Source organism: Emydura macquarii, unplaced genomic scaffold (genome assembly GCF_026122565.2).
Source record: "Emydura macquarii macquarii isolate MOO-44397 ecotype Brisbane River unplaced genomic scaffold, CSIRO-AGI_Emac_v2 contig_1451, whole genome shotgun sequence".
Classification (NCBI taxonomy): domain Eukaryota; kingdom Metazoa; phylum Chordata; order Testudines; family Chelidae; genus Emydura; species Emydura macquarii.
Window position 1 is genome coordinate 20,770,820 of NW_027131588.1, and position 24,819 is coordinate 20,795,638.

Below are 24,819 nucleotides of genomic sequence, written 5' to 3' on the forward strand. Positions count from 1 at the left end.
TGCATTTCATGCCTTTGTCATATCACTGATATCTTTCGAAAGCTCTGTCAGGTTAATAAAGCCTAGCTTTCTGTAATGAAAAAAGACCTTGACTGCAATTCAGTGAGCTAAAGGCAAACTGCTGGGGTGTGCTTTAATTGAGTGGCAGATGTCTATAAATAGCAAGCTTGCAGGTGTGGAAGGGGAGTGTAGAGCAGAGATGGAACTATGTATGCAGAACTCTGTACATCTGGAATAAAGACAAGTTTGAGTCTTATTCAGAGACCTAAGGGTAGTGAGGATCCTTTGATAATCTGTTCTGAACGTCGGCCTAGCACAGCTCATAGAATTTCATCCCCTAATTCCACCAGGGGGGAAACTCTATGTACGTGAGCAATATGGAATCCTAGCTGAATCTTGCTGCTTGCTATCCGCAATCTATTTGTCTAGGTGCTTTTCTACCATAGCCTTTAAAAGTGACAGGATCTCCCTCGCCCTCTATTACACTTGCTCATTGATAGCTTTCTACTTTGGTTTCTTGACCCTAATGAAGATCTCGGCTCTGTGGGTCACTGAGGAGTCTCTCCGGAAGGGATCTGCAATGACGAGCAGGAAGGCCAGCATAATCACAGGTTTGTTGTGTAACTGGGGATGATATCCGCTTCACTCATTGGATTACAATGTCAAGGCCAAAATCCTATGGTCCTTCACAGATGCTAGCACATGTAGTGAATAGACTTGAGTGAATCCTTTATTTTTTTTCAGTTTGGGGGCTGAACTTTAAAATTCCTCCTCCCTCCCCCCACCCCCAAATTTGGTTAGTTTAAACCAAAACTGAAAGATATTTTGTTTTTCATTTTTTCTCACTGGAACAAAAAATGGGGGGAGGGGCGGAAGGGAAATAATTTCAGAAAGAAAAACACCCAAAATAAAAACCAAAATGAAACTTGGGGGGGAGGGAGGGGGAAGGTTATTTCACTTTCAGGGTGTTTTTCACCATTTTTCTTATCTAAATAGCTATAGCTAAATTCTGAAATTACGGTTTGTTTCAGAATGAGAAGTCAAAACATTTCATTTTGAAAGGGTTGAAACAAACCCTTTCAATTTTTTCAGAAACAAAATTCCCTTTTTTTTTTTTTTTTTTGGCCAAAATTATTTGCAAAATTCAATCCAAATAGTTTTGGTTCCCTGAAAAATGCTGAAAATTTTTCACTCGGTTCTTGCAGTGAATTGCTCTCTGTGTGGGCCTGATCCTAAGCCCATTGATGGAGATCAATGGGAATCTGTTTCTGATAAACAACATAGTGTCTCACTAGCTGGAGGTCAAAGTGGGATGAATAGACTCAGGGTTAGGGTAATTAACTCATCCACAGACTGTCCGGTGTGACCCTGGGCAAATCAATTAATCTGCTCTGCACCTCAGTTTCCCCCATCTATACAATGGGGATGATTGTACTGCCCTATCTCGCAGGAATGTTGTGGTGATAAACTCCACTGATGGTTTTAAGGTATTCAGCTCTATGATGATGAGGGCCATTCAAGTAGATACATCAGACCAAATCACTGTTACAGTGGCAGCCGATTTGGAGGTTCTCAGCTGTTGTAGTAGAAGTTAAAAATATCCTTCATTCTAAAGAAGTACAGAAACGGACTTTGATAGTGGCACCTCAAAACAATATGAAGGAAGAGAATCAAAGGTCTGGTGCACAACCACATACAAAACCAAATGGGCAGACATTCTGTTTACCATTTAAAGGCCTGAGCTGACTTGATTTTGCCCTTTGAGTGTTCTTATCCATTGTTCATTGCCAAAGCATACAGAGACCACCAGGATGGTCGTGTGCAACACAGAAAAGAAGTGTATTCGACATGTTTGAACTAAATTGTCCAATGAATGCAGGGAGTTTGTATAGGAAGCTGTGAGACTGCAGGGCCAGAAGGCAGCAGGAGGGTGATAGACAGGAGATATATAAACCCCCAAATGCTCAGAGCCTGATTTCCTGTGGACTGAGGGGAAGTTATTACAGGTTAATTAGAGCACCTGTGGCCAATTAAGGCCCTGCCAGGGACCTGATTAAAAACTCCTGCTCCAGCCAGGCAGAGAGAGAGAAAGGAGAGCTGGTGGGAGTGTTGGAGGAGTGCAGTGACTGATGACAAGACCCAAGAACCAGGTAAAGGGGAACTCTAGAAGGAGGCTTCCCTGCCAAACCCCTGGATCAAGAGCTCAGAGGCCTGAGGGAAAAGGACCCTGCCAAAAGGGGGGATGGGATTGAGAGATTCCTCGAGGCAGAAGGCTTGGAGGAGACCCTGCCTGAGAAGAGAGGGGGTGGGGAGCCCCACAAGCTGAAAGGGTACGGGGGGGATAGTAGCCCAGGGGAAAATCCCAGCCAGAAGCATTGTCAACAGTGCCTAGCTGCTACTATTAGGGCCCCTGGGCTGGTGCCCGGAGTAGAGGGTGGGCCCCAGTTCCTTCTCCTTCCCCTTCCCCTTGCCCTGCTGGTCACTACCGGGCTGGCCAATGCCAAGTAATAGGGGCAACAGGCGGCGCCCTGGCCCTCCAGGAGGCAGAACAGTGTGGGAACCACAGAAGCAAATTTTGTTTAATCTTTTCCTCTGTTACATTCAAATGTGGCTGATCAGAACTGCTCAGGGTGCAATACTGCTAAAAAGTCAGTTTGTCTCCCCCTCCTCCTCCTTGGCTGGTGAGTTAAAAATGAAAAGGCTGCTAATCTTTCCTCTGAAACTAGCCCTCCTCCTGCTGCTGCTATCTGCCTAATACCTCTCAGCATCAAAGCATTCTGTTTTTCCCCTTTCCTGGCTTTTAAATAGCTCCTAGCATGCTGTCCAGCCCTGGCTGCCTGTATTCCCAGTTCCCTTGATTTCTTTTATATTGCACAAAAACTTTTCCTCCTGGTGCTCCCCTCCCTCCATCTTTGTTCCATGGTTGTCCCCATGTTTACAGGGTAGCACTCTAACTTGAAAGCAAGCACTCAACCACAAGGAATCTGTGGAAATTGAATTATCTTGCTAAAAAGAACCACAGATTGGATTAGCCTTTGGACCTGCGAGGAAACATTTGAGAGGTCTGAGGACCTGCTCTGTAGTGTTTGTCAGACTTGTCTCAAACAATGGTGGTAAACAAAGCAAACTTGGGTGTCCTGCCTAAAATCTCAATTTCCCAGGGGAGATGGCTGAAGAAATGTATTTCTTGGGTGTGCACAAGAAAACTCACGGTCTCACAAATCTGTGGGAGGTGACTGTTTCTGTGAACTCCCTTAAGTAATGAACAAGTCCACCATTCTTTGAAAGAGAGAGGAAAGTTGGAGCAATCTGTATTGTGGCATATGTTAGGGTGACCAGATAGTAAGTTTGAAAAATCAGGACAGGTGGTGGGGGGGTAATAGGCGCCTATATAAGAAAAAGCCCCAAATGTGGGTCTGTCCCTATAAAATCAGGACATCTGGTTACTCTAACAAATCTACCTGTTCTGACAGGTGACAACAGCTCTTAAATGCATAGCTGGTGTAATAATGATAACCAATATTCACAAACATCAAGATCTGAAGGGTTATTCCATTGACTATGTTCCAGCCCCTTGCTATTTGGGTAAATGAGTGTTTGTTTATTCTCAGTCCTTGGGGAATAGTTGGTTCTCTGTAGAAATACCTATATCTGACTGCAAACAAGGGTGTAGTTTTCATGAATAAGAGTATTCATTACTTACTATTTGCTGTTGTTGTTGTTGTTTTCCTGTTTTTAAAAAGCTTCAGTAATCCAATCTGGAAGCAGAAATATCACCATGTTCCTTAGCTGACCACTCATAAACCACATATAATAAATAGATTTTGTTCATAGAAAAGCCCATCAAATAGTGTTTGCAGAAATAATCATAACTTAGTCTTGTGAAATGAAAGTCCATTCATGAACACTTTGCAAGCAGACAAAGGGCTAAATTTGCAACAAATAATTTGACTGGCTCTATTAAAAGCTAATGTGAACCTTTTTTTTTTTTTTTTTTTTTTTTTAATGTTGAACTTCTAGAGCAATATCTTGAGATGTGCAATCACCCCTCTTCTTCAAAGTGAAAATATTTGAAGGAATGTTGCTAGGTATGAGAAGCAATTGAAAGTAGAAGCGTCTATTGCTCCCCAGTAGGCATTTTGTGTCTGACACAAGGAAAGACTTACAAGGCTTGACAGAGATGTGAAAATACCACTTCAAAGGCAAAAATCACTTGCTTGTTGTTCATAACACAGAAGTTGCTGGTACTGAATTCCAACCCAACAAGAGAAACTCTGTCTTTGCACTACTCTATTGTAAATGTGACAGTAACTATAAATCTGTATGAAAATTGCTTTCACATCTGTTGGCATGTGGTCAGTGGCTCTTTAAACTACAATTTGCAAAAGATGTGTCGTGAAACCAATATCTATAAACAGTTCCCATAAATTCTCCTGAAGTATGTATCACAAGCGCTAGCAACAGATCACTCACTGACTGACTCTATTAATTCCTATATTCCTATTGAGCGAAAATCTTGAAATTTTGTGCACTCATTCATCGTGGGCCAAAGAGCAGATTCCAGATTCAAAATGCAATGTTTCCATCAGAGATTACGAATTTTTAGTGGACTGCAACCATTCAGATGCCCTTCATGTTTGAGGGGTAATATTTTTTAAAAAATTTTATACCAGTTTCTTCTACAAGCCATTAATGAGGGTATAAGGCTTTCCATCTGAAGAGATGACATCTTTCTAAGGTCACCAGTTCCATTTGTCAGATTTTTAGTCAAGAAAAGTTCCATAAAGATATTTATCAGGAAGATGACTATAAAAAAATGATATCAATGTCAGTGTTCTCTGTCGCTGCCTCCGAAAGGATGTGATTGCTCATGGAACGCTGTATGTGCAGCCAGACAAGTTCAAATTAGAAATGTGGCACATTTTTAACAACAAGGATGAGTCACGACTGGAACCAAACTATCGAGGGAAGTGGTGAATTCTACATCTCGTGATGGCTTCAGATCAAGACTGGATGCCTTTCTGGAAGATGTGCCTTAGCGAAACACTAGTTATTGGGCTCATTCTGAGGGTAACTGGGTGAAATTCTCTGGCCTGCATTTCAGATGAGATCATCTAATGGTCCCTTCTGTCCTTAAATGCTATGAAATGATGACTGTTTCACTAGGGCATGTTTGATCAGGGGCTCATAGGAGAGAAATTTAATTTAAGAGTTTTACACAGCCCATCACCATTGTGTCTGAGCCCCTTCCATGTAAAGTTGATAAGAGTAGTGAAGCCCTTAGTGGAATTCATGGAGTCTCCAGCACTACTCTTTTCAAGGGAAAAATTCTGCCTCATTTGCTTCATGACGTTATTTTGTTTTTGCTATTTTTTTTAGTCTAATTTTTTGGTTGCTTTCAGTAGAAGGTGTGTCAGGGTTGAAAGTGCTGTTCAAGGCCTTTTCAATGGAGAAGGACTTGCAGTGAAATGGGTGTGTGTATTGGAGCACATAGTATAGTTTGGTGTAAAGTCTTTATACCCATGAGTTTGGGATGGCCGTGTACTACTTGTGAGTGGTAAAGCAATAACTCCGTCACCTCCGTATTCAGGCTGATGAGATTGCACCTGGAATGTTGTGCTCAGATCTGGACATCCCAGTACTAAAACTAGGCATAGATGGTAACTGCATGGGAAATGGATGGGAAGAGACATAACTATTATTAGAGCTGAGTGAGAACTGGAATTTCCCTCCCTTGCAAAACTTTGCATTTCAGCGTGTGTTTAAAAAAAAAAAATCACTCCCAATTGAAAGGAAAAGTCAAATATGCACAATATTTCCTAGGAGAGACATTTTTGAGAAATTCCATTTTGGAAAAACGGAAATAGAATTTTTCAAAAGTTTCCAGTCCCACCTCCATGTTCCTGGGGAACCAGGAGTTCTGGGATATGGGGAGTCCAGGCTCCCCAGCAGTTCAGCAGGTGGGCTTTCAAGGACCTGTGGTAGCCCCACACCAAGTCAGCTGGCAAGGAACCAGAGAGGCAGGTAGGTGGGTAGGAAACAGACAAGTTTCTCATGGGTTGTGTCCGAGATATTTCCCACAGAATGTTTTCATTTCAATGAATCAGTCTTTTCCAATAGAAAAATGTTCTCTCAGAAAAATTCTGACCAGCTCTAAGAACTATAAATAACGGACTCATGATATTAAGAAAAGAAAAATTTTAAACTAAGACTGGACAAAGCTCTAGGAATTATACTGTAAGAAATCATCCTGCCCTGGTCCCCCTAGGGAATGGACTATTAGACCACCTACAATAATATATTGTTTACATCTCTAATTTCTATAAAATTCCATGAAATGAGTTAATTAACATGAGCATAGATTTAGGAACAGGGAAAGGGTGTCTGACCCAACATACCTGCCATTTAAAAAATAATCTTAATCCTCCTTTATTATTCTTGTTACTTATAAGGGCACCTTAAAGAACTAAAAAAGATTAACTTGACTCCACTCACTTTGGTTTCAGGACTGGGAATGGTACAGAAGCTGCACAAGTTGCCCGGGTAGATGATCTCCCTCTAGTAATGGATCAAATGTCCATGTTGATTTTTTTTTGAGATGGGTCAGCTGCCTTGGATAATATTGGTCATGCGGAGCTCTTGGTGATACTCTAGTAGGGGTAGATAGACTCACTCTTGTATGGTCCAATTCCATTCTGTCCAAGATGTCCCAGGGTAGGGATGGATGAATGCTTGCTTGCCCTCAAAGGCGTTCTCATGATGAGTGCTACAGAGCGTGTTGTTTCTCCTCTTTGATCTCTATATGATCTCATTTGGGTTAATGAGAAAGCATAGGCTGCAGTGCCTTCAGTACATGTGCAACACGTGCTGCCATTCTTTATCCTCCATCTGATGTGACTCAGCTCCTGCAGCTGTGCAACTCACTCACTGCTTGACAGATGCAAGGACTTGGATAAGGCCTAGCTGGCTCAGATTCAACCCATGTAATGCTGGGATAATGTTGGTAACATGGGGAGAGCAAGCGGAAGAAATGGCAGTGGTGATACCAGCCCCCAAATGAGGGAATCCACAATGTGTAGGTCTTATTGAGCCACCATTGCTTCTGAATGATCGGGTAGCAGCTGTTCCCAAGACTGCTTTTCTCATCTGTGTTTGACCAGAACTCCTTGAGGTCATCTTCAGGATATGGACCTCTCTAAAGTGATCCAGGCCTTTTTTGCACCTCCCGACAGGATCAATGCAATGTGCTCTACAAGGAGCTATGTACAAAGATAATTTGGAAGAACTACAGCCAGTGAAGAAGGCAGTTGCTTTCTTGCTTAGCAAGGTGACTTGTTGGGAAAATGTTACATCTGGGCTTCACTATCTTCCTGTTTAGTATCCAGGTAAAATTCAAGGTGTTGATTTGTAAAGTCCTAACTAGTGAAGGCCCTAACAGCTGAGAGGCCCATTTTCTCCACATGTGATAGATCAGCAGAGGTGTCTTAGCTAATGCCATCGGATTCAGGGAAGGTGTTCTTAGTAAGAGATCTATGACTCTGGAACTTATCTACTCATGTTGGCTGACAGACGCTGAGTTTGCTACTCCCTGCCTTTTGAGGATAGAGTTGGAAAAGGAAAGACCTTATAAATGGGGGGCAAGGGAGCGCTAAGGACAATGATTTCTGTTTGTCTTGAGTGGCTAACTGTGTAAGGGGGAACTCTTGAGAATATGACCAAACTGGTATTGATGATAGATACGTTTATCATATAAACACCCAGAGTAGTGGATGAGGTAGTTTTAAAAAAATAAATAAAAAAAAAAAAGTTGTACGCTTAAATTAAGCAATGCACTTTGCATGAGGTGACTCTGTAAAAGTACTTGGAAATTGAAGTGATTGCAGAATCTGATTGCATGCTTTTTAAGATGTGCCTCTCACTTAAATCTATCTTGATTTTCTAGAACCCCCATCACTGATTATCTAAGCACTTAGGATATAGTAATATCGGTAATAAACTGCACTATTCACTTCCTGGTGGAGCTTAAGTTTATAAAGTCCTTAATGATTTGGGACCTTGCTATATGAGTCCCCTATTTTTCATGACCAGAATCTCTAGTTGCAATCCGCAGACACACACTCAAACTAACAACCTCTGGTTCAAAGGAAAAAGGCGGATGGCATTGCTTGGGCTCCTTAGCACTGAAATATGCTCCCCCAATTTTGGCTGATGGAATCAGAGTTTAGTAACATTGCAAGACTCCTTTTGCATCTTACAAAGCAGGAGAGAGGGATTTTCTCCCCCGTTGGGCAGTTAGATTTTTGTGGATTAGGGTTAGTCTAGATGGGCAAGTCGTACCCTTTTTAGGTTTATATCCTTGCTAACGCACACATAATCACTGTGTGAGTACTTGGACTCATGACACAGGGACATTTTCACATGGAAATCTACAGTGTCATCAGCCACAGATGAAGGGACCCTGCTCCATTTGTGGGGTTTTGAGAGTTTTCCATAAACTTGGTTGAGTAATAGCGAAGACAGTTCAATTTAATGAACTCACCAAATCTCTTTAAATGCCTTCTTCGGATCATAGGCCCTAATTCTGCAGTGAATAGAGCTGGGCAACATGTTTTAGAAACAAATTGTTTATTCACCAAAAAATGCAGTTTCACTCAACCTGAAGCGAGTTGCAAATTTGACAGGGAGTTTCAGCCATTCACAAAATGGCCTGAGGACAAGGTGGTGCAGCTGCCCCTTACTCTCCTTATAACCTTTAGCCCAGTGATTAGGGTGCTCACCTCTGATGTGGAAAATGCAGGTTCAAATCCCCAATTTGGAACAAACCCCCAGTGGACTCTTTTGATTCACTAAGAGTTCAGATTTGGTTCAACTCAAACTAAAATTTCCACCCTCTCCTGCCATTTTATGGAACTGCCACAAAAACCAGAAAATCAGTTATTCACTCGGCTCTAGCAATGAGCTCCACATGGCCAGCACTTCGTGCCTACACGGAGCTCATTACAGGATGAGGGCTTTGCATTGCTTATATCAACATATAAGAGTATGGCTTCATCCATGGAAAATAAAGCCATTTCACCCCTCCCACCAGAAGTATAGTGCCAAATTCTGTCTTCATTGAAGTCAATGGCAAAACATTAGGGGGTCAAAATTTCATCCTCTTTTTCTCTTCCCTTATTTACATTGTCTTCATCCATAACTTGTATTTCCCAGACCTGGTAGCAATTTATTTTTTGCCTTATGTCACTCTCTCTCCGAGGCAGAGAGAATGCTATGATGGTCTTCCCATGCTCTGACGACAAGACCCGGAGACAATCCATTAAATGGAGTCTGCCTAACAAGTTCCTTATGTGGCAAAGGTATTGTCTCTTATTTTATAGTCTCTCTCTGCTAATCCAATTTAGTGCAGCATTTTGTTTGTCTATATGTCGTGTAGTGTTGGTTTCAGTCCCTTTCCTGGTTGCTATTGGATGGCTGTTCCATTTAGCAAGATATTCCCTAGGTTAATTATTTTATCATTTTGACAATGAATTGTATTTGCCATCTGCTGGCCCCAGCACTTCAATAATCCAAATCCCTTGGAAGCTAGTTGCATTGTGTCTGATTATTTGCTCAACCTCCAATTTTTGCGTCATCTGAAAATGTAGAGGTCTCAAGCCAAATCCTGCTTTCAAATTACACCAGTGTAAATCTGGGCTATCTCCACTGAAGCCAGTGGAATTACTTCAGATTTACACAAATGAAACTAAGATCTGAATGTTGCCTAAGTTTTCAACACCCCTCTCCAAGTAATTTATTTATATAAATAGACGCACATTATGAACAACAGATGTCCTAAATCTGACCTCTGGGATACTCTGCTCTTAAACTCTTTCCAGCTTGAAAACTTTCCATCTGTCCTCATCTTAAGCTGTGTTTCTATTCACCATTCCAGTTTTACCTCAGCCATTCGTCTGTTTAAAGTTAATTCAACATTAATTACTGCTTTTGAGTTAATAGTTGGCGAGTAGTAGGTGTTTTCAGGCTGCATCTAAGGGTTTTTGTTTTGTTTTTTAAGTTATTGCCTGAACATCAGGAAGTTTCAATATAACATAATGCTACACACGTCCGGGGACACTAGTTTACAGTGCTTGCTGGAGTGAAGAGTAAAAATCCTGGGAAGTTATTGGCTGCATAGCGTTCGACACTTTACACCAGTATGGAGTGGAAACCAGGCAGAATTTCTGAACAGTTACATAAGCCTTATTTGGCATGCTGAAATCTTCCCCTGAGAAACACCAGTGTGAGGGGGAAGAAGAAAAATCCATCCCATCTCGTTTCAACTATTTTTTTTCTCCTAGTTCCAGGCTGCTGGCAAGTCTTCTATGTCCTGAGATTTTTTTTCTAGATCTAAATGTAAAGACTCTGCCCCTCAAGAGCAGGAGAGACCCCCCTAGGACAGAGCACTCACAGATATAATGCCGCATCTAATATTGATTGATTTTGTTCTCTGGAGCAGTACATGTTTTGAAGGGCTGCATCTTGACAACCTGTTTTCTATTGAAACCTATTTCCAAACTCTACAATTTGTTAAAATGACACTGACAGATTCCCCTGGGGTACAACCTAGGACCAGGTATCGCTGTTCCCCCTCCCTTAACTCTCCAGCCTGGGCTGTCCTTCACAATGCTTCGCTAGCGACATGCAGCAACCTCCTCCAGGTGCTGTTAGCACTCAACCCAATAGCAGATGAAGCCCTACAGCCAGCTAGATGGCATGAATGTTCTCAGAGCCACTCATGAATCTCGCAAAGAAAGGCACCAGCCAGTTAACCCCAGACCCCTGATTTGCATCTCAAAGTTGCACCGTCCTGCCTTGTACAGAAGCCTGACTAGTATAAGTTTATTACCTGTTCTGCTCCCTCTCAATGTAGAGAAGACATACACAAGTCTGTTATCTGAGCTGAGATTTTTTCCAAACACTTCAGCCAAAACAGTTTTAGTTAAAATATAAAACAGATTTACTAACTACAGAAAGAGAGGGATTTTAATTGTGTATAAGTGGTAGGCATAAGAGATCAGAGATAGGTACCAAAGAAACTAAAGATAAACTCACTCTAAACCTTACATTTTAGAACACTAGGCAGTATTTAGATCAAGCAGTTTTCTCACCCACAGGATACTGCAGCTCTTTAATACACAGGTTCTTCCCTCAAAGCTGGGGTCAGTCTCCTGTTGAAGTCTTTGTTTCTCAGCACTCTCATTGCTTCCAGTGTAGGTGTGGGAGGAGAAAAGCTGAGGTATGCAGGCCCTCTCCCTTATTTTGTATGTTTTGAGCATGTGCCTAGTAGACATTAGTCCAGGTGGGCTCCACTGAGTCACAAGATTGCTCATTCTCCTCCACCCCTGTGAGCCACAGAGTTGAGCAATCTCCATTGTATAGTCTTGTGCCAGTGTTGTATTGTCCTGCCTCTCATTGCAGAACCTGGTTTTCAAAGCTTCCCCAATGCAAAGTGTTCTGTGGTTAGCTCTCAGTGTACTGCTGGCACCTGGCTGCTCATAACTGGTGGCCAGTCTTTCTGCCTCCACAGCCCAACCATGGGGGGAAACTTTCACTCTTCGCTTCACACACATTATGAAGAACACAGCGTGCAGATATCACCCAAGGGAGGTTCTTTTCACTCATGTCCAGCCTAGTGAGGAGACTCCTCCATCATTCTACAACCGTTCTGCAACTGCTTAACCTCTTATTAAAACGCTCCTTGTCGCTGGCAAGGTGTCCGGTCTACGGCTTCATTAGCCAAGGGAGCAAGGGGTAAGCAGGATCACTATAGGCATTTCCACATCCCCGATGTGAATTTTTTGGTTGGGGAAAGAAGTGCCTGCCTGCATATTAGAGAACAGCTCCTAATTACGAAATACGCGCATCATGCACCTTCCCAGACCACCCCACATAGATATCAGTGAAACGACCCCTGTGATCCACAAGCCCCTGCAGGACCATGGAAAAATACTCCTTGCGGTTTATGTACTCGGTTACTAGGTGGGCAGGTGCTAAAATAGGGATGTCCATCCCATCAATTGCCCCCCCACAGTTTGGGAACCCCATCATGGCAAACCCATCCACTATGTCCTGCACGTTTCCCAAAGTCGCTATCCTTAGTAGCAGAAGTCTATTGATTGTCCATACTTGAATCATGGTGGTGCCCACTGTAGATTTACCAACTCCGAATTGATTCCCAACCGAGCGGTAACAGTCAGGGGTTGCCAGCTTCCACAGAGCGATGGTGACTCTCTTCTCCACCATCACAGCTTGTCTCAAGTGAGTATTCACGCGCTTCAGGGACGGGGCCAGCTCCGAGCACAGTTCGAGGAAAGTTGCCTTTCGCATACTAAAGTTTTGCAGCCACTGGTCATCATCCTACAGCTGCATAACAATGCGGTCCCACCAGTCTGCGCTTGTTTCCCTGCACCAGAACCTGCGTATCACAGACTGCAGATGATGCGTTACAGCCTGCAGCAATCGGGAATTCTTCTGCTCGATGGCCTGTAGCAGTACAGCCTCGGTGGCATCCCTGTTGCCTGTGCTTCGGCTTCTTGCTCTACTTCGAAAATACTCAATGATAAGCCGCGATGTATTTGTGGCGCTCACAATAATAGTGCAGAGTTGAGCTGGCTCCATGTCTCCGCAGCAATGGTGGGCGCGCAGAGTAAAAAAATGGCACAAAAACAGTTTTCCTGTTAGTTTGGGGGAGGGGAGGGGAGGAAGGGAGAAGCAGTGTTGCATCATGGGACGATGACGCTCGTCCCAACAGCCACCGCGGCTAGTTGCACTGTGGGATAGCAACTCATAGTGCACTGCTTTGAAAGTCAAAATAAGCGTGGTGAGTGCGAACACACGAGACCTGTGCAAACAATGTACTGTGAACACGCTGCTGCGACTTCTAAAAATCGGCTGCTGAAAGTCGACTTTAAGTAAGTCGAATTCACTCAGCAGTGTAGCCACACCCAGTAACTGCTGAGTTTGGATAATAATGTCTATAAGAGATCAGTAGCCCCTTCAAACTGACTGTTGGTAGCCAGGGTGAAATGTTGGAGACTTCCTTAAGGTAACTACATGTTTATGTGATGATAAGGCAACAAAATGTTAATAAGTTACAAGAACTATCCAAGGGGCCTATCATGCGAACAGTCCCCTGATGATATCTGGGTGACACTCTGAAGATGGACATGAGGGGTTGAACCCCTCATGCATATGAAAGAGCTTTGGTGGGTATTTGCATAATGTATCATAAATGGTGCCTGGCAGATGGCTGGAGGACCTCGTTGCTGGTCCGTCAGCAGGAACCAGCTCACTCCTCTCTTTTTCAGGCCTCCATATGAATAGGTGAGTATGATGGACTGGGAAATACTGGTGCTGGACAGGTCAGTTTTTTTTCCAGCCATTGCAGCCTATGTGCCCGTTCTATTAAATGGGGGTTTTCTACGTGGTGAATTTTTTAATAAGGGTCCAGCTGATTAAATGTGATCGTTGTTTCTTGCATGCGCCTCATGTCTTCAGCAGTGGTGCTAGCCCACATGGTGGTGGTAGCCCTAAGGTTTTTAAATCCTGGCGTAGCCCTGGAGATCAGACTTCTGTCTGATGCTAGAGTTTAAAAAAGGGCTATTGGTGTTATTTAGGGATGTAAAAGCCTAAACGTTTAAGTGTTTTAAACAGCTGATTACCGTTTAAACTGGGCGAGGGGGAGGAGGGGAGCCACAGCTGGGCTCGGAGACCGGCGTAGGCTCTGGCTTGGCAGTGAGGAACCAAGCCCAGCATGGCTCCCCCTCCACGCACACGTTTAACCATTTAAACGTTCTATTTTTAGAATGTTTAAACAGAGTCTTAATTAAATGAATTTTGACATCCCTGGTATTGTTCAGTACCATAATCAAGCAAGGCTACAACGAGGAGCGGTGCAAAAGGTGGTAGAAAGCCATCTGGGCCTCCTCCCAGTTTCTGTGCCAAGAGCAGTGCAGGACCAACGGATAGTAGCCTAGATCAAAGGCAGGATTACCAACTCTCATGCGTGGCATTAAGTTCCGTCACGTGCTGTGCCGCTGGGGAGGGAGAAAACAACAAATGGAAGACGCCTCTTAATGCAACAAGTGCTGAGAGCAAGGTCACCGTGGCTGTGTGTATGGAGCGGTTCCAGATAAGGCTGAGCCGCAGCGCTAGGGGAGAAGCACCAGGCAGCAGAGCTGCAGTCTGTCGGAGGCTATAGTCTGGCTGTCGTCCCAGTTGCAATGAAACTCCTGTTTTAGCTGCACCGGTCATTGCTCGCCCCTCTGAGTGCAAATCACGCATGGTAGTTTGTGTGCCTGGATTTTTAAACAGCATAAATGTCATATCCGTCCCCTGATAGCCATGCAATACATTGCCCAGAAGGTGGTGGAAGCAGGTAGAAAAACGAGGAATGCAATACAGAGGAGCTAAGGAATTTCTCTTTTCTGATGCTCGTGGTAGGGCAGTATATTTTCAAACGGGCAGCGAGCTACACGGGATGAAATTTGCTAGTGACAATTTTTCAAATGAGCTGGGGGTGCTACTTGAGAGGAATGCTTGCATCCTGGAGTATTTTAGGGAGTTGATTTTTCCTAGATGGGTGAGGGGAAGAAAAAGCTGTGAAAAATATCCTAAAACATGCAGAACCAACCAACAAAAGCCTTCTTCAGCCTGAGGGTCCTCAGCTTAGTTAGAAAATCATCCCTTGAAAAAAAGCCAACCCCTTCTGCTGTCATGGTTGCTCCTGTGCAGAGTCCTGTTAACCTGATATCTGCCGACCATGTGTGCCGATACAAATTTTGTATCCGCCCAGGGCTCTACTCGTATGCCTGCCATGGCTCTTCCCTTTCCACCCCAGGATCCCTACAGTGGTTTTAGTTCTCCACTCCCAGGGTCTTAACATTCATTACTGGCAGGTATAGCATTATTGCCTGTTACAGGGGAGTAACTTTGTCCACAACGTTGTGGAGGATAAAGACATTTCTCCATGACACAATGACCATGATTTGTTTATATTGTGGGAGAAACTAGGGCTGGAATCACAAATCAGAGCCCCACTCAGACCTGCACAACTGCATTCTGCCCTGCCCCACGCTCCCAAATATCCAGCATGCAGGGCCCTTCTCCGTTTCCCTGAATTTGTATCCCTGGCCTATATTACAACCTTTGCCAACCTAAGCTCTAAAGACAAGTGTCCTGCGGAAGCAGAAAAGATTGATGAGCACGATTTGGTTTTTTTGTTTGGTTTTTTTAACCCTCGTTCTGCAATCATTGCAGCTGAACTCTTGCAGGGCCCTATGGTAGTTAGATGCCAATCGCCTTTTATATGCCCCTTGATTCAGTGGTTAAATAGAAGCAATATACCAGAGGAGATCTCTTGAGGTGCCTTCCAGCCTTACATTTTTATGATTCTATGTCACGATGCCGAGGGAGGAAAAAACTCAAAAGCTGAAGGTGTAGGTCCAGCTCACACCCTCTTCCATCTTTTAAAATGATCTGTCCTGTCGAGACTGACTGACTGTGGAGAGTTTCAAAGGAATCTGCCTCCATTCGTGATCAAAGCAGCGCCTTCGTCATCAGTCCATTTACTGACATTGTCCAAACATGAAACGTTTATCGTTTTTATGACAGTTATAAAGAGCTATGCAGTGAAAGGGTAATAAAGCAACTTTTGCTTTTGCAAAGGAGATACCGTCCGCCTGATGGAGTGAAACTTCCATGTGAGCAGAGGACTATGGAACCAAATAGCTGGGATGAAGGTTGGAGATTTGGAGAGGTCTGAATTTGACCTAGAAAAAAGATCATTTCAAAAGCCTTTACTGCTGCAATGTCCCTTATAACTGCTGTATTTTTAGTGAGCCTATTGATTAGTAACATTCTTCCCTGGGGTTACAGTAGCAGCCTTTGACACAGAAACTGTGGGATCATATCTTTAGATGTTAATCAGTAATTTCTGTAACTTTCATGCCATGCTGCTGTTTCAATGCAAGACAAGGTTCAAGTTTAGCAAATTCTAATGGTGTTCGTTGGGTCATCTTCAAAGGTCAATTCACAGTAACTAAGGGGGATTCAATAAAGAAGTCATATAACTAGCAACAGCAACTGATTGAAAAGCTTTCCAGTCCTCAGAGTCATATTTTCTCATCAGTGAGAGCAATCCAGGACTGAGGTAATCTTGGTTGGAAAATGCCCAGAATGCAATTTGCATAGCTATAGTTTTGTTCTATTATAGAACATGCCTGGACAGGTTAAAAAAAAACAATCTATGGTCTTATAGTGTGTGGGTGTATTTGAGATGGGAACAGATCAAAGTCGTCTTATCAAATACATCCAGTTTTAATTCCACATGGTATCAACACGCTCAGTGCTGTTTAATTGGGGAATCTCTTTAGGCGTCCATCAAGAAAGCAGTCCTTTATTTTGTTGTATAATGTTTATTTGTTAGCTCCCATATTCTAAACTGCACATTTGATTTTCCACTGTGTCTAGTGAAGTTATTCCAAGGTGCGTGCGCGCGCGTGCGCGCGCGTGCGCGCACAAATTTCTCTTTAGGCACACAAGCTTCTTTTATCCACTGTGACCTTGAATTAACCAAGTACCCCCAAAGTAAACTTCAGTAGAGTTACTCTGGATTTACACCATTGTAACTGAAAAGTAGAATTTCATCCAATCTCCTTTTTTTTTTTTTTAGACACCTATATTCCTTTAGAGATTACAGCTGATTAGTGTTCTAAAATACCTGAGCTAGACCAACTCATCCTGCATTGCGCTCAGAATTAGTGCTGATTGTCAACATTACCCGTGAAAAATTCATATTCTTCGTTTTTTTTTAAAAAAACATTTTGCAAAATATTTTAACTGATTATAAAACAATTTTTATTTAAAAAAAAAAAGGGGGGGGGGGGGTTGGAAAAATTGTTTGACAGAACACAACAAAATTTTTAATTGTTGTAATTTTTGACCAAAATGAAAATTTTCCAATAAATTTCTCATATGGGTTAAAAAGTCATTGTTCAGCTAAAATAATAATTATTTCAACCTGCTCTATTCAAAACCTGCACTTTTCTGACAAGCTTTTAGTTTTTTGCTCCTCATGCATCAAAGGCATCTATGTAATGACCAGTGTATTTAAATTTAAAAAAAAAAAAAGTAGTATGAAAACTATACGTAGATAGAGCCAAGCAGTTCTCTCTTAAAAAGTTTTATGGACATAATTGTGTTGGTGGAAGGTGTGGGGTTTTTTGTTGTTGTTGTTTTTTAAATAATTAACATAGTTATGCCAGTAAAAGTCAGAGGGCTTACCTACACTTAAAACACTGCAGTGACACAGAGGCACCACTACATCTGTGCTGATGTCACACTTCGGTGAAGATACTTCTACATCAAAAGGAGGGGTTCTGCCATTAGCGTAGGTATTCCAGCTTCCCGAGAAGCGGTAGAGCTCCCATTAACCTGGTGCCCCCTACACCAGAGAGTAGGTGGGTTAACTGCATTGCTCAGGGTGTGACGTTAGTGTTTTCAAAAGTGGTCGGTATTGGTCCAACTCTGCTGCCATTGAAGTCATTTGCCAGTGGACCCATGTCAACAGAAGTACATTGCTCTGTGCTATTACCAGGGAACTTCTTGCATCCCATGGTGGGGCTGATTTTTTTTTATTTTTATTGGGTGTGGGAAAGATTTGCAAAATAGCCATGCATTCAACAGCTTCCTTTAGTCACAGTGGGAACAGCTGAGTGCTTTATTTAGCCACCTCCACAGAAGCTGATCTCTTTTGAAAATCTGCCCCTTTGCTTTCATTTTTATTCCACTTTTAGTATTTTGTTGCAGTCGTGCAGTCTTTAGTCTTAAAGCAGGAAGGAACCATTAGAACAAGAGGAAGAGTTTTTTCTAGCAGCTCCAGTGCATTGCAGGTGAGAAGTGGAGAAAATGGTGGCCTCTAATAAATGCTGGAGTATACAAAGGGGCCTTATTAATCCTGACCCATTCCCCTGAGTTAAATTCCCAGATCCTTCAATCTGACGCTGTAGTGCAGGTTCCTGAGGCCCGCTGACTTAAATGGGATTCCATGGATGCAGAGGTCTGTGCTAGCTGATTGCATTGCAGGAGCTGTAGAGTCGGGTGCAGGTAAAAAGTCTTAGACTGTGAAAATATAACTAAAATAGTCCTTTGGGTAAACAGAGAAGGGCTATGCATGGGAGTTGTTTCATTTTTTTTAAATGATTGGGAAGGCCCTGAGCTGCTATAATTCAGTATAGTTCCTCCATTGACTTCACTGGCGCTATGCCAATATATTCCTATTCAGGCCTTGGCCTGATGCTTCTAATTAGAAGAAAAGGTTTTATTGTATGTGGCTATCCTTCTTCATTATTGACTTGCAGCTCAAGTCTCATCTGCTTCAGCTAACTGCAGTCACATTACTCACATACCACTTTGCATCTTTTGCAAGCTCTTTTTCAATCCATCTGAGCTATAAGTGGTAGCAAAAATAGAACCAAGCTGACCAGCCTTTATTTCTCCTACCACAGCAAGATCAAGGAATAAGGTCGTTGGTTTCTTGATACGTGAGATAGAAAGGGAAAGAGAGAGATAAAATCTCACCTTTTTTTTTTTTTTTTCTTAGTTCCATCTCGTGGTTTAAGCTCTGCAATTCTTATTTTGGATCTAAAACAATAAAAATTATTTCTGGGGAAAAAAAATTAATTTGATTGCTTTTCTAGTGAGCTATCTTCACTGTTAAGTTGGTGTAAATTGATGTAAGCTTACTTATACCGGCTGAGGATCTGGTTCTAAAATGTTGACATCTGCAACACAAGTTGCTGTAGGTGCAGATGAAAGAGAAGGTCCATTCTGCTTACCACTGCATGTTTCTAATTTGCTGTCTTGTATTTTACAATCAGCTTTGCTCTTTCTTCATTTATTTTAAATGATCTATGATTATGTTCTGAGAACATCAATCTACGGTATTTAGGCTTTCATCTACATGCAAGGAGTATAACAGTATTATTATCAATGGGATTTACACACATTAATCCCCGACAACCAGAATAATAAAACCCGTATCCTCAGCTGCTGTAAATCAACAAAGTTCCATTGAATTCCAGATGACAGATTTACACTGGCGATCTGTCTCTAAATCTCTATTCTATGTATTATTGCTCTGTCATGAGTAGAATACATAGGCCCCCATCTGCAAACACTTATGCTCGTGATTAACTTTAGTCCCTTTTTGGGATTGCTCAAGGTAGTAAAATGAAGCATATGCATAAATATATACAGGAGGAGTGTCTAAGTGTGTAGAATAAACACAAATATTTTCTGAACCTTTGAAAATAATTTTCTTTGGTGATAGGTATTTATTAAATAGTCTGTGGCAATTCAGTTTCATGGCTGAGCTCTTGTTTTAGTTCAACTCATTCTGGATTAAATCCAGTGATGTGTTATGACCAAATGGTCCATATATTATCCCTAACTGGTAGAAATCAGCATGCGTCCATGGAAGGTCAACATAGGCCTGCTGATTTACACTCTCTGGGGATCAGGCCCAATGTGAGCAATGTAAGGCCTTGTCCAGGCTAAGCGTTCGAGGTGTGATGTAAAGCAGCTCAATTTAATTAGTACCTTCTAAAACACCCAGTCAAAACAAAGCAAATGTACTTTAGAACATGCTAAATTTAGCTTCAACTCCAGTAGTTTAACACATTCTAAAGTACAATTTTTTTGTCTTGACTAGAGTGTTAGAAGGTGCTAATTAAACGGAGTTAGATAATGCAATTTTACTCCACACCATTAAATCCTAGCCTAGATAAAACCTAGGTATTCAGTCGGATGGAAGGCAATTTTTCATTCAAGAGTTAGCTGAGGGGGAGGGAACTGTATGAACATTTAAATGCTGATCTCTTTACATTTGATAACAACATGGGGAAAAGTCCAAAAGCTGTTAATCTTTGACATGAAACCAATCAAATGCATGTCAGTTTCTCAACGACAGCGACATGAATGACTTTGCCAGAGATGAATCTGTTTCCCTAGTGATATACATTAACCTGAATGGCACATGGCTTTAGCTGGCCACGTAGCCGGCATGAGGAGTTGGCTGAACAGAAGTGCAGTATCCCTGGGAAATATTCCCATGATTCTATGATCTCTTTGCACTCAATTAGACTGAACACAAATCAGGACAAGTCTATGCCTCGAAGTGACTTTGAGGGAGTCATTCCAGAATAATTGTTTTATGAGAACAAGGCCATGGAAGCCTTTGGATATCTTCCCTGTGCCATGGCTGTTAATTATCTCCTGAGGTTGAGATACCCGACTTAAACTGGGGGGGAATGACCTATTTTGATGGGCCACTATCCAAGTAAGTGGAGGCAGGGCATTTCCAAAGGGCTATAGGGGGAGCTTTCTTACTCTGAAATAGCTTTCTATTGCTGGTGTCGATCCTGTCTCTGATCTGCATGGGATTGCCACAACATCAATAGCTTAAGCCGCAATGATTCAAATACTAAATATTTCTTATTTACTATCAATAGATTAAGCCACAATGTGAAAACAAGAGAACTGTCAGAAGAGGTGGGTCACGTACTTGGATTGTTCCAAAAATAACATAGAACGCTGCAGTACCTTTTACATTTCTAAGACGTCTCCTTAAATTAATAGCCTACAGTAAAGCATGTGGGATGTCATTATTTAAGTTTTAGCCCTGGTGCAGAGTGCTTTCTCCAGGTTCCCTTTATAAAATAGCCTATAATTCCATCAATATAATATCTTAGTTCTCCGTGGGTAGCAATTAACCTTTATCCAACCAGCTCATTTATCACATTAGGTTGCACATGAAAGATGTCCACGTCCTACTGAATACGCTCTGATGTCAAATATTTCTGAATCTAAATGAAGCTAGAGGGCTGCAGATGGGAATAAAGAGTTTTCTAAGCCGTCATTAGCAATTAGGAGATAGCTCATCACCTGCTACTTCATCAACCTGCGATATCAGCAATCAATTAGATTCAGAAACAGCCTTAGGAACAAACTCAAATTTTTGTAAAGGGAATGCCCCCTTTTCCTCTTTTTCTTGAGATACTATCAAACATGCAACAGCTGTTCCTGTCCTTTCTAGGGGCCTATAGTTATAAATACTGGTCCCCACCCCAGTTCTGCAGACCTAGAGTCTGATCCTTCATAGGTGTCGGGCTAAGGGCCAGACCAACCTATGTGTTAATTGCTTGAGACTACAGCCCCTAAGCACCATGCATTGCCATCCTACGCTAGCTGTGCTGGGTGATTTGGAATCCAGCAGACTCACACGCAGAGCCATCTGCAGAAGGCTCACTCCAGAGTGGGGGATGTTCTGGTAGCAAGCCATTCGGTGGAGTGGCTCCTACACCGCCCTCCTTCCCTGTAGCTGGCCTGAGGAGCATGACTAGAAGAAAAGGGTGTGGATAGAGCCTTCCTGTTCTGCTTGTGTTCTTATACTGTGCCCATCAGCATGGTAGCCCAGGGACGCCGCAATTTCTGGATCCTGTAACAACCCGGAGGGACTGTTGGCAGCTGCTATAAATTAGAGCAGCCTTCTCTTGCAGCAATACTTTAAATGCCCCTGGAAGCTGAAACTGGGGCAGAACTCAACACTGCAGAAGCAGTATTGCACAGGGAGAGGGGTGGACGCTCAAACTGGCAGGCCCCAACCCACTTAAGGCTTTATAGCATCTTAAACTCCAGTCAGGAACCCCCAGGCAGCCTGTGCAGATCCTGGAGCACTGGTGTTAGGTTCTCGTGATGAGAGACCCCACTTAACTAGTGGGCAGTTAAATTCTCCACCAGCTGGATGGAGCTGAGGGTTGCTTTGCAGTGGTCCATTCTAGGGTGACAAAAACGCAATGGGGATCTGGAGAAGATCATGGGTCTGTCTAAGCAGTCGCCTGCAGGATTGGGGCTCAGAAGTAGCCCTGAATATACCCGGGCAGAGTTGGGCCTGTACTAACTAGAAAGTGCAGCAAAAGTTTGCTATTCTGCACTGGAATAATATGTGGCTTCAACATGGATCTTCATCTGATTGCAAAGTGTGTCTGACTCAGCATAACCTTTCCAGCTAAGAGTTGAAACCCTCACTTTTTAAATGAAGCCCATTTTTTTAAAAGAAGAGAGAGGTGTAATTTGTCCTATTAATGTCCGCAATAAAATGTACAATACTTTTAAGCTGATTGAGTGCCATGTCTGTCTTTGGCAAACCGTGTCCACTTCTCCCTCAGAACTATTCACGTCTTTCATTTCTCTCTGTCTGAGATGCATCCCAGGACTTCTGACTGAGATGCCAGATCATTGAAATCATCTGCCAGGTAGAACTTTGGTTTTAAACTAATCATAAATATTAAAAATAGGAAACCCCTATTCAGTGTTATATAGACTGCAGAATATTTTTCTATAGTAGCCAGTGGTATTTTGGACAGCCCAGTTTCAGATGATTCGCTTGATGGGGCATAATAGTACCCACAGAAAGTCAGACTTTTAAATCAACACATTGTAAACTTAACAGAAACTGTACAACCCAGGATAGAAAATGAACCTTTTTGTAATTTAAAGGTGGTTGGGGTTTGTTTTTTTTAATTATTCCTAGAACTCATATTTCTCGGAATCATTTTATTGCTGTTTACAAAGCGGTTAAGAATTGTAATTCTTGTTTAAAATGGTATTTTCATATCTAACGAAAGTAGGCAGAGGAAAAGGAGCAAGATCAATCTGCTGTCTCAGAGCAGGAAAAAGATTAAAAACGGAAACGTACTAAAGCCGGAAGAAAGTTAGACTTCGATGGGGCAGTGTCAGGGGCACTGAGCAGTTACAGTGTGGAGCGCTTCTTTGTTTACCTGCAGTCCATAGCGATTTAACTACAATGCATTATTGTAGAAGGGAGTGGGATTTTCTAAAGTGTTCAATTTGGACTAACTCTGTTCCTGTGGAAGCCATTGGGAGCTTTACCACTGCTTCAGTGGGAGCAGGGTCAGGTCCGTAGGAGTTTTACCATAGGTTTCAGTGTGAGCAAGGCTAGGCCAGCATTAACTCCATAGGGGCTGTAACTTCAGCTCAGCCATCTGTCCAAAACTCTGAAGGACATTCCGCTTTCAACAGGGGAAGGGAGGGATGCAACATCTCGCTCTTGTCCGGAAGTACAACGCAGCTTGAATGCCCTGAATCCCAGTAAACCAAAACTCTGGTTTAATGGACGGTGAGGTAAGTCCTTCAGGAGTGTACGATCTGCAGCTCCTCTGTCAGGGACCTGAGGAGCGACACAGGAGCTTTCTAGATCTGTGTAGCTTTGGAGATCCTTGATGTTGAAACGCCAGTGTACCCGGTCCCCCGAATTTGTCTGGCTTTTGGATGTCCACAAGACCCTCCTAACATCAAGATTTACCTGTATAACAAACTAAAGAACACAGGACATGATGAGAACAGTCAGACGCTTGGGCAAAGACTGCAACTGAGGGGAACTCTTCAAAAGCACCTGGGTGACTTAAAATTTTAACCTGTTTGCCCTAGGAAGGAGATGAATGAGAAGGGACATGACAGAGGTTAAAAACTACTGAATGGCACAAAGATAGGGTGAATAGAAAGTCCTGATTTACTTTCTCAGAATGGAACAAGGGAATGGTTCACTGAAACGGAAAGAAATTAAAACATGACCAAAACTAATCCTTTTTCACACAATACATAATTAACCAGCGGAACTCATTGCCCCCTGATATCATGGAAGCCAAGGCCATAGCAGGATTCACAAGGGAATTGGACATTTATATGGATAATGAGAACTTTCACAGTTGTATGAGCTCGGATTCATTTTTTCAATAAGGCATATACACTCCCAGGCTTCAGGGCGCTAGCCAATCTCTGGCTGACAGGTTAGGAAGACACTTCCCCCCCAGACAGGCTATTCCATAATTGCCCTTTTGTGGTTTCTTTCAGGTTCCTCTGAAGCAGCTGCCGCGGGTCACTGTGGGAGAGAGGATATTTGACTAGAGGGACCATGGGTCTGATCTGCTCAGGCAGTTCCTATGCCATAAATGTAAGCGATGAAAGATTTCCAATGTCTGTGTTACACCTACTCTATGTCTAACTCCACTTGTTTGCCCCACTTACCCCACAGACTGGTCTCAACGGGGATGCAGAAAATATCTCCCTGCTCCCTATAGAGGGACACCAGTGTCAAATAATGACCTCCACTCCCCTATACCGGTGCCCCACCATGGTGCAGAAAATCCGGGTTCTGTTGGCTTCTCTTCTGCTGCCTTGTAGGAGGGTTTTACACCCAAATAATGAGAGGAAAAGGTTGGTGAGAGGAGAAAGGGGAAGGTGTCCTGACAGCCAAGTCACCAGCCTTACTTCCCATTGTGGGCCAGATTGTCTCCGTCTCTTACATAGGGGGTTTAGAGGAAGCAATTCTGTCTATCCTATGAGCTGATGGCTAATGACATTTTCATTCCTGATTTATAACCACTACTATCCACAGAGGTACAATGTCCCTTTGCTCATGGACACAGCATACAGGGGGTCTGCCAGGTTCCAAGTTTGCATTTTAATTTCAAAGTTACATTGCATTTTAAGGGAATGTTTAAATGCTCAAAAATTTTATTTATTGTCTGAAATCTTCTTGTAATTCTTTTTTGCTCTAATAAAAAGGCATTAATTATCTTTCTTGTAGATTTGAACAGTGGCATTTAAAAAAAAAACAACCAAAAACTCGATTTGCCTAACAGGTTCCTAATTTATTCAAGTACAAACATATTTGTGAGCAACAGTGCCTCTGTCAGCTGA

General features: G+C 42.6%; 1 long non-coding RNA gene across 2 annotated transcripts in view; it reads left to right on the forward strand.

Moving 5' to 3' along the window:
* The window catches only part of LOC137156571 (uncharacterized), a 58,203-nt gene that overhangs the window by 32,652 nt on the left and 732 nt on the right, over window positions 1-24,819 (forward strand). Inside the window, exons 1-2 of one of the 2 annotated variants that reach the window (XR_010920827.1) lie at window positions 2,091-2,150; window positions 23,971-24,070. This is a non-coding gene — a long non-coding RNA (uncharacterized lncRNA). Of the gene's footprint in view, window positions 1-2,090; window positions 2,151-23,970; window positions 24,071-24,819 lie in introns of those variants that run through there. The other variant, XR_010920826.1, reaches the window with a different exon arrangement.